This window comes from Penaeus vannamei, chromosome 20 (genome assembly GCF_042767895.1).
Source record: "Penaeus vannamei isolate JL-2024 chromosome 20, ASM4276789v1, whole genome shotgun sequence".
Lineage (NCBI taxonomy): Eukaryota > Metazoa > Arthropoda > Malacostraca > Decapoda > Penaeidae > Penaeus > Penaeus vannamei.
The window spans coordinates 27,259,213-27,268,844 of NC_091568.1; the positions used below are offsets into that span (position 1 = coordinate 27,259,213).

Consider the following 9,632-nt stretch of genomic DNA (forward strand, 5'->3'; position numbering starts at 1 on the left):
AGCAAGTGTACTTTTAATACAATGACTCTGGTGTCCGTTTATCGCATGTGAATCCATCAGGCTTCAGTGCCAGATATATGTCAGCTCCAAGGTTATATATATGTATATATATATAAATGTATATATATATATATATATATATATATATATATATATATATATTGTATATGAATATATATTCACGTGTATATGTGCACATACACACACATATGTGTATATATTTATCTCTCTCTCTCCTTCTCTCTCCCCCCCCCCTCTCTATCTCCTTCAGTTTCTGTGTGTATGAATATATATCTCGTATTCATAAGTGCATACTCAATATTCTATTTCCTATCGTAGTAGCTAGCATCAGCTGATGGAGAATAGATGTAACCTTATGATATCTATCAATATCTGAAAATCAACATCTTTATAGTTCCAATGAAGTATAGTTTCTGTTTATTGCATCATCACTGGTAGTGATGACATGGACTCAGACCCAGAAAATCCAGATGAACTGGATGAACTGATCGAGTCTGAGGACGAGCCATGGAGTGAGTGAGGTGAGGTCAGATCAGGATGATGATATGGAGTATTACGCATGAGGTGTCTGGCTCGAATCCCCCACCACTAAAAATGAGTCACTACTTATTTCTGATAATATGGGCCTTACTGATGAATTTGAAGCCAGTCTCAAGTTGTTACACTATGAGCTGATCTAGCATAATATTTTGATGCCCCTTTTTTGCTCTGGCAGGGGTACCCCACCACGAAAAATGTTTGTCATTGGTCATTCCTAATACACTTTATCATGCTTATTACGTTTTGACTTGTTTTTCTTTGTTACTAGTTAAGCTAGCTCAAAATTTTCATATATTCTCCTGGCCCTGTGTAGCACACACACCAGCTAATAACGCGGATGTCGAGGGTTCGATCCCCTTACAGGCCAAGGAGCATGATTTTGATAGAATGCCTCAAGTGTCGGTTTATCGCAAGCAAAACCACGAGGCTCCAGTGCCAGATATATGCCAGTGCCAAGATCAAATACTGGTACACAGACAAGACGGAGACGCTGCATTTCAAGCCTCTACTATTCTTAGCTTAACAGTCTTTACTTGCAGCCTTCCTTCCGCCCACTAAACTAAATAACTGGAGCTCATACACAAGTATATATGTATATATACGCACATGCATGTACATATTTATATATATATATATCGATATATATGTATATATATACATATATGTGTTGTGTATGTATACATGTCGTGTATACACACACACACAAACACACGTGCGTGTGTGTGCGGTGTGTGTTTCTGTATGTGTATGTGTGTGTATGTGTACATATATTAAATATATATACAAAATGTTGTATACATTTGTATATATATATATGTATATATACATATATATATAGTAATACATATTTATATGAATATATATATATATTATATATGCATATGTATATGTATATATGTATATGTATACATATGTATATATATATTCATATCCACATATGCATGATTATGCATGTATGTACATATCTGTATATATGTATGAAGAGGAAAAGAGTCAGAATAGAAATCAAAATAAAGTGTAACGTTTCGAACTCTTTACGAGATCCTCTTCAGACAAATGATATAAGACTCTTGGTTAATCATACGTCTGGAGAGGAACTCTTGAAGAGAGTTCATTTCCTTCATTTATTGTGATTGTTTTCCTTTTTGTTTTTGTGTACAAATTACTACGTTTGTGCTTGTGTTCATATATATGTATATATATACATATATATGCATATATATACACCCATATATATCATTTATATATGTAAATATGTTTACATATATATATGTGTGTGTATACATAAGTATATATTAGATTTTTTTCTTATATATCATGGTTATGGGATTTGAAAACATTTAGGATAAACTGCCTAAGGCATATATGCATTTGAAATGATAAACAAAGTGAATTTATTCTGCTCTGTCCTGATATGATCCTTCTGACACTTCACCATGAGAAAGACTCTATTCAATGGTAAGGGCCTGTTAGCTCAGTTGGTTAGAGCGCCGTGCTAATAACGCGGATGTCGAGGGTTCGATCCCCTTACGGGCCATGTTGAGTATTTTATTCAGTGACTCTGGTGTCCGTTCATCGCATGCCAATCCATCATTCTCCAGTGCCAGATATATGCCAGTGCCAAGGTCAAACACTGGTACACAGATATGACGGAGACTGAAGGTCGTTGGCAACGCTGCATTTCTAGTCTCTACTATTGTTAGGTTAATAGTCTTTACTTGCAGTCTTTCTTCTGCCCACTAAACTAAACTGGAGCACACACACTTACGCACACACATATATTATTAGAGTTAGAGAGAGGGAGAGAGAGACTTACACACACAAATATATACTATATCTATCAATCTATCTTTATGTACACATACATGCATCTATAAATATCTAGATGTATATATGTATACGCATAAATGAATATATATATATATATATATATATATATATATATATATATATATATATATATATATATATATATATATATATACGTATACATGTAAATATGTATATATATGTACTATACTCATATAAATATAAGGACGTATATATATTTAGCAGTCTGTCATTCCGCCACGGAAATACAGCCGAGGTACCGTCAACCCACTGCGACAGGCCTTTCTTGGTGGGGAGGGAAATAAGCCAACAAAAGAGCATCCGGACTACTCTCCACTGCAACGTAGATTTCCTGAGCATACACACACACACACACATGTAAATATATGTATAAGGTAGAAAAACTCACAATGCACAAACTAGATTTATTGAAGTGAGACTAGTTTGTGCATTGTGGCTTTATCTACCATAGTATCAACACAGTAGAGTGTTTTCCCTCCATATATATGTGTGTATGTGTTTATCTCTTAATATAAATATATACATGTGTGTACATATATAGGTATATATTTATATAAGTATACACACACACACACACACACACACACACACACACACACACACACACATATATATATATATATATATATATATATATATATATATATATATATATATATATATATATATATATATATGCACACACACACGGACTTAAATACAAATGCATAGATGTATCAAAATTGTACGAAATAGATTTATTCCTTTTACCCATTTCATTAGGTAGTAAGTTCTGTCTTCCTGCCCTACCTGATGTATGCATATATTTATATAAGTATATATATATATATATATATATATATATATATATATATATTTATATATATATATATATGTATGTATGTATGTATATATATATATATATATATATACATACACACACATACATATATATATACATACATACATACATATATATATATAGTATATACATATATATATATATATATATATATATATATATATATATATATATATATATATATATATATATATATATATATATATAGTACATATATATACATATTTACATGTATACGTATATATATATATATATATATATATATATATATATATATATATATATATATATATATATATATATTCATTTATGCGTATACATATATACATCTAGATATTTATAGATGCATGTATGTGTACATAAAGATAGATTGATAGATATAATATATATTTGTGTGTGTAAGTCTCTCTCTCCCTCTCTCTCTAACTCTAATAATATATGTGTGTGCGTAAGTGTGTGTGCTCCAGTTTAGTTTAGTGGGCAGAAGAAAGACTGCAAGTAAAGACTATTAACCTAACAATAGTAGAGACTAGAAATGCAGCGTTGCCAACGACCTTCAGTCTCCGTCATATCTGTGTACCAGTGTTTGACCTTGGCACTGGCATATATCTGGCACTGGAGACAGATGGATTGGCGTGCGATGAACGGACACCAGAGTCACTGAATAAAATACTCAACATGGCCCGTAAGGGGATCGAACCCTCGACATCCGCGTTATTAGCACGGCGCTCTAACCAACTGAGCTAACAGGCCCGTAGCTCTAAAGAGAGTCTTTCTCATAGTGAACTGTCAGAAGGATCACATCAGGACAGAGCAGAATAAATCCACTTTGTTTATCATTTCAAATGCACATATGCCTTAGGCAGTTTATCCTAAATGTTTTCAACTCCCATAACCATGATATATAAGAAAAAAATCTAATATATACTTATGTACACACACATATATATATGTAAACATATTTACATATATAAATAATATATATGGGTGTGTATATATATGCATATATATGTATATATATACATATATATATATATATATGAACACAAGCACAGACGTAGTAATTTGTACACAAAAGCAAAAAGGAAAACAATCACAATAAATGAAGGAAATGAACTCTCTTCAAGAGTTCCTCTCCAGACGTATGATTAACCAAGAGTCTTATATCATTTGTCTGAAGAGGATCTCGTAAAGGGTTCGAAACGTTACACTTTATTTTGATTTCTATTCTGACTCTTTTCCTCTTCATACATATATACATATATATATATATATATACATACATGCATAATTATGCATATGTGTATATGAATATATATATATACATATGTATACATATACATATATACATATACATATGCATATATAATATATATATTCATATAGATATGTATTACTATATATATATGTATATATACATATATATATACAAATGTATACAACATTTTGTATATATATTTAATATATATACACATACACACACATACAGAAACACACACCGCACACACACGCGCGTGTGTTTGTGTGTGTGTGTATACACGACATGTATACATACACAACACATATATATGTATATATATACATATATATCGATATGTATGTATATATATATATATATATATATATATATATATATATATATATATATATATAAACATATACATGCATGTGCGTATATGTACATATATACTTGTGCATGAGCTCCAGTTATTTAGTTTAGTGGGCGGAAGGAAGGCTGCAAGTAAAGACTGTTAAGCTAACAATAGTAGAGGCTTGAAATGCAGCGTCTCCGTCTTGTCTGTGTACCAGTATTTGATCTTGGCACTGGCATATATCTGGTACTGGAGCCTCGTGGTTTTGCCTGCGATAAACCGACACTTGAGGCATTCTATCAAAATCATGCTCCTTGGCCTGTAAGGGGATCGAACCCTCGACATCCGCGTTATTTACTGGTGGGTGTGCTACACAGGGGCAGGAGAATATATGAAAATTTTGAGCTAGCTTAACTAGTAACAAAGAAAAACAAGTCAAAACGTAATAAGCATGATAAAGTGTATCAGGAATGACCAATGAACGACATTTTTCGTGGTGGGGTACCCCTGCCAGAGTAAAAAAGGGGCATCAAAATATGCTAGATCAGCTCATAGTGTAACAACTTGAGACTGGTTTCAAATTCATCAGTAAGGCCCATATTATCAGAAATAAGTAGTGACTCATTTTTAGTGGTGGGGGATTCGAGCCAGACACCTCATGCGTAATACTCCATGTCATCATCCTGATCTGACCTCACCTCACTCACTCCATGGCTCGTCCTCAGACTCGATCAGTTCATCCAGTTCATCTGGATTTTCATGGTCTGAGTCCATGTCATCACTACCAGTGATGATGCAATAAAAAGAAACTATACTTCAGTGGAACTTTTGAGTATGCACTTATGAATACGAGATATATATTCATACACAGAAACTGAAGGAGATAGAGAGGCGGGGAGAGAGAAGGAGAGAGAGAGATAAATATATACGCATATGTGTGTGTATGTGCACATATACACATATGTGTATATATATGCATATACATGATATATATATATATATATATATATATATATATATATATATATATATATATATATACATTTATATATATACATATATATATATAACCTTGGAGCTGACATATATCTGGCATTGAAGCCTGATGGATTCACATGCGATAAACGGACACCAGAGTCATTGTATTAAAAGTATACATGCTTGGCCCGTAAGGGGATCGAACCCTCGACATCCGCGTTATTAGCACGGCGCTCTAACCAACTGAGCTAACAGGCCCTTACACCTACTTGAAAATCTTTCTCATAATGAACCGTCAGTCAACAAATTATATTGAAGATAATTAAAAGTAGGAATGTACAATCAATATAGCCTAGTGTTAGACTGTATTTCAGAAGGATTGTATCAGGACAGCAAAATAAACATATTCTGTTTATCAGTTCAAATGCATATAAGCCTATGAAAATCTACTTCTTAGAAAATGCTTAGGCAGTTTATCTTAAATGTTTTCAAATCGCATTACCATACATATATATATGAACATAAGCACAAACGCAGGAATTTGTACATAAAAACAAAAAGGAAAACAACCACGACAAGAAATAAAGGAAATGAACTCTCTTCAAGAGTCCCTCTCCAGACGTAAGATTAACCAAACGTCTTTTATCATTTGTCTGAAGAGGAACTCATGAAAGGTTCGAAACGCTGCACTGTATTTTGATTTCTATTGTGACTTTTCCTCTTCATATATATATATATATATATATATATATATATATATATATATATATATATATATATATATATATACATGCATAATTTTGCATATATATACACATATCTATCAATCTGAGTATATAAATTCATATATAGTATACAGTGTGTCACACATACACATATATGTATATATAAATATACATATATACATACATATACAGATATCAGTTATATGCATGTGTGCTTTTGTATGTGTATAGGAGTATATACACCTGAGTGTGTGTGTGAACATGTTTTCCTTCTTATACACCTTAGTAACTCGTCGTTGCGATTAGCCATTGTCCTCCCACCTGAGTCCGATCACGTGGTCAACGGACCGGTCTTCAGCGCCCTCCGTGGTCTCCAAGAGTCTGTCGGAGGGCGAGAGGTAAGCGGCGGAGACGAAGAGGCCGTTCAGCAGGGAGACCAAAGGCTAATGAGGCTTAGGTTAAGTGAGTGAGGGGCGGCTTGTTTACATGAGCGCGTGGAAGTTTCTTGCAGAATAACTCTTAAATAATCCAAAGGAAGAAGAATATTCTAAAAGAAAAAAAAAAAAAAAAGACCAAGGTTTGATGCCAGACTCACCCCCAACGTGTTGAACAGGACAGGAAAGAAGAACGCATAATCATTACCATACAAGAGCCTTGCATACACAGCGGTCCTAATGGCCTGGCCACCGTGCCATCGTCTGACCTTGGTCCAGGCATTTTGTCAGCAAAAGAGGAATTGGCTGCCAACGAATCGACTCCGGAGACAGTAGACCAAACTTTTGCCAGCACGGGGATCGAACCTTCCTCATACGAATCATATAATGGCAGAATAATGACATTTTGAATTAAAATGATTCATTTATACGCAACATTTTTAGATTAATTATATACGTACGTGGGTCTAGATTTTTTTTTTTTTTTTTCTTTCTTTCTTTTTTTACAATGAATTAGTACACAAAACATAAAGTGTGGATTGGGAAAGAAGAAAAAGACATGCAAACGGTAGTACAAAATATCTAACGCAAAGAGTAAAATCTTCATGTACAGGAGACGACGTCGAGAACACAGACAGAGGCCGTTTTATCTTGTTTCTTAGGATGCTTCTTGAACTTGAGATATTGACATCAGGTAGGGCAGGAAGGCAGAACTTGGTACCTAATGAAATGGGTACCAGGAATACGCGTGTGTGTATGCATATATGTATGTGTGTGTGTATGTATGTATATATATGTATATATATACTTAAATAGATATATGCATATATATGTACATCCACGTATATATTTATATCAATAGATAAACACACACATAAATATGAAGGGAAAAACATTCTACCGTGCTGATACTATGATAGAAAAACGCACAATGCACAAACTAGACTCACTGTCTTCAGTAAATGTAGTTTGTGCATTGTGAGTTTTTCAACCATATATATATATATGTGTGTGTGTGTGTGTGTGTGTGTGTGTGTGTGTGTAAGCTCAGGATATCTACGTCGAAGTGGTGAGTAGTTTTCACGCTCTTTTGCCTGTCGCAGTGGTTTGAATTTAACTCGGCTGTATTTCCACACAAACTAATCGAGTCCCGTGGCGGAATGACAGACTGCTGAATATATATACATCCTTATATTTATATAAGTATATGTACATATATATACATATTTACATGTATACGTATATATATATATATATATATATATATATATATATATATATATATATATATATATATGTATGTATGTATGTATGTATATGTATATATGTATATGTATTCATCTATGCATATACATATATACATCTACATATTTATAGATGCATGTATATGTGTATATAAAGATAGATTGATAAATATAACATATTTGTGTCTATTTCTCTCTCTCTCTCTCCCTCTCTCTCCCTCTTTCTATCTCTAATAATATATGTGTGAATGAGTGTGTGTGCTTCAGTTATTTAGATTGGTGGGCGGAAGAAATGCTAGAAATGCAGCGTTGCCAATGACTTTTGTAGGGGTTATCATGATCTTGCCCCTATTTTGCGGGGCCGCAGGAGCCAACGAGACCTAAGCGTCCGGCCTCCTGTTTCGGCACAGAGTAATTATCATGTTCTCGTGCTGTGATATCGATACTGGTAGCGTGTTTCACTGACAAAGGTTTCGACCAAAGCATGAAATCATAAATAAAGATAGTTAAGAGATGCAGAGAACCATTACTGTATATAACTGATAAAACGTAGTATTTAAAATCATCAATGTAAATGAAACATGACTAAATAAAACAAAGTTCAAATAAATTCAATAAATCAGTAAACTACGTTACGCTTTATCAGTTATCAATACATCCACAGGAAGTTATTTATTTAAAAGTTATCTTTAAAGTCAAGCCATTGAAACAATTCCGTTAACATTTACTTTATCACTTAAATTCATCAGTCTTTTCATTTAGTATTCACTGCTCAAAAACTTTAAAACTTTGTTATTTGTTCAATATATATATATATATATATATATATATATATATATATATATATATATATATATATATATATATATATATTTCTTTAATAAACTTCAAATAATAAATATAAATCATGCATGGAAAACGAAACAAAAGGCAAAACTCAAACTATGATTATTAAAAGCAAAAACCGTTAACACAAAACATAAAATAAGCAAAACCTCCGAAACAATAAAAGCAAAAGAAAATATACGTAAAAATGGGGCAATCTAAAATAAAACTGATAAAACAATACCTTATATGACTGCAGACTCACTGCAAGATCCAACGGTTAAAAGCGACAGAAAAACACAAATAAAAAGAACAAAGCTTAAAAAAAAACGGCGGTTATCTGAGGGATAACCCAGCCGTAGGTTAATGACTGGATGCCTGTGCGCAAATCCACTCAGGTGGTTGACCCCACCTTATTTATGGTAACAAGGTCGTGCGCCAGGAGATGTTCGCGCATCGACTCATTTCATTGTTAAATGTCGTCTGCATTAAAGAATGAATACCTGAAAGTGCGAATTTACTAAAAGATGTTAGATGAAAAATAAATGGTTCTTTACAGATAAATACATATAAGATATCAG

General features: G+C 33.0%; 3 non-coding genes across 3 annotated transcripts; 1 reads left to right on the top strand and 2 right to left on the bottom strand.

Annotated features, from left to right (window-relative positions):
* Window positions 1-2,024: 2,024 nt before the first annotated feature.
* On the top strand, window positions 2,025-2,098 carry TRNAI-AAU (transfer RNA isoleucine (anticodon AAU)). Its single transcript has one exon. It is a non-coding gene; the product is annotated as a tRNA-Ile (tRNA).
* A 1,834-nt stretch (window positions 2,099-3,932) lies between these two features.
* Window positions 3,933-4,006, bottom strand: TRNAI-AAU (transfer RNA isoleucine (anticodon AAU)). Its single transcript has one exon. It is a non-coding gene; the product is annotated as a tRNA-Ile (tRNA).
* Window positions 4,007-6,007: 2,001 nt separating this feature from the next.
* On the bottom strand, window positions 6,008-6,081 carry TRNAI-AAU (transfer RNA isoleucine (anticodon AAU)). Its single transcript has one exon. It is a non-coding gene; the product is annotated as a tRNA-Ile (tRNA).
* Window positions 6,082-9,632: the final 3,551 nt, after the last annotated feature.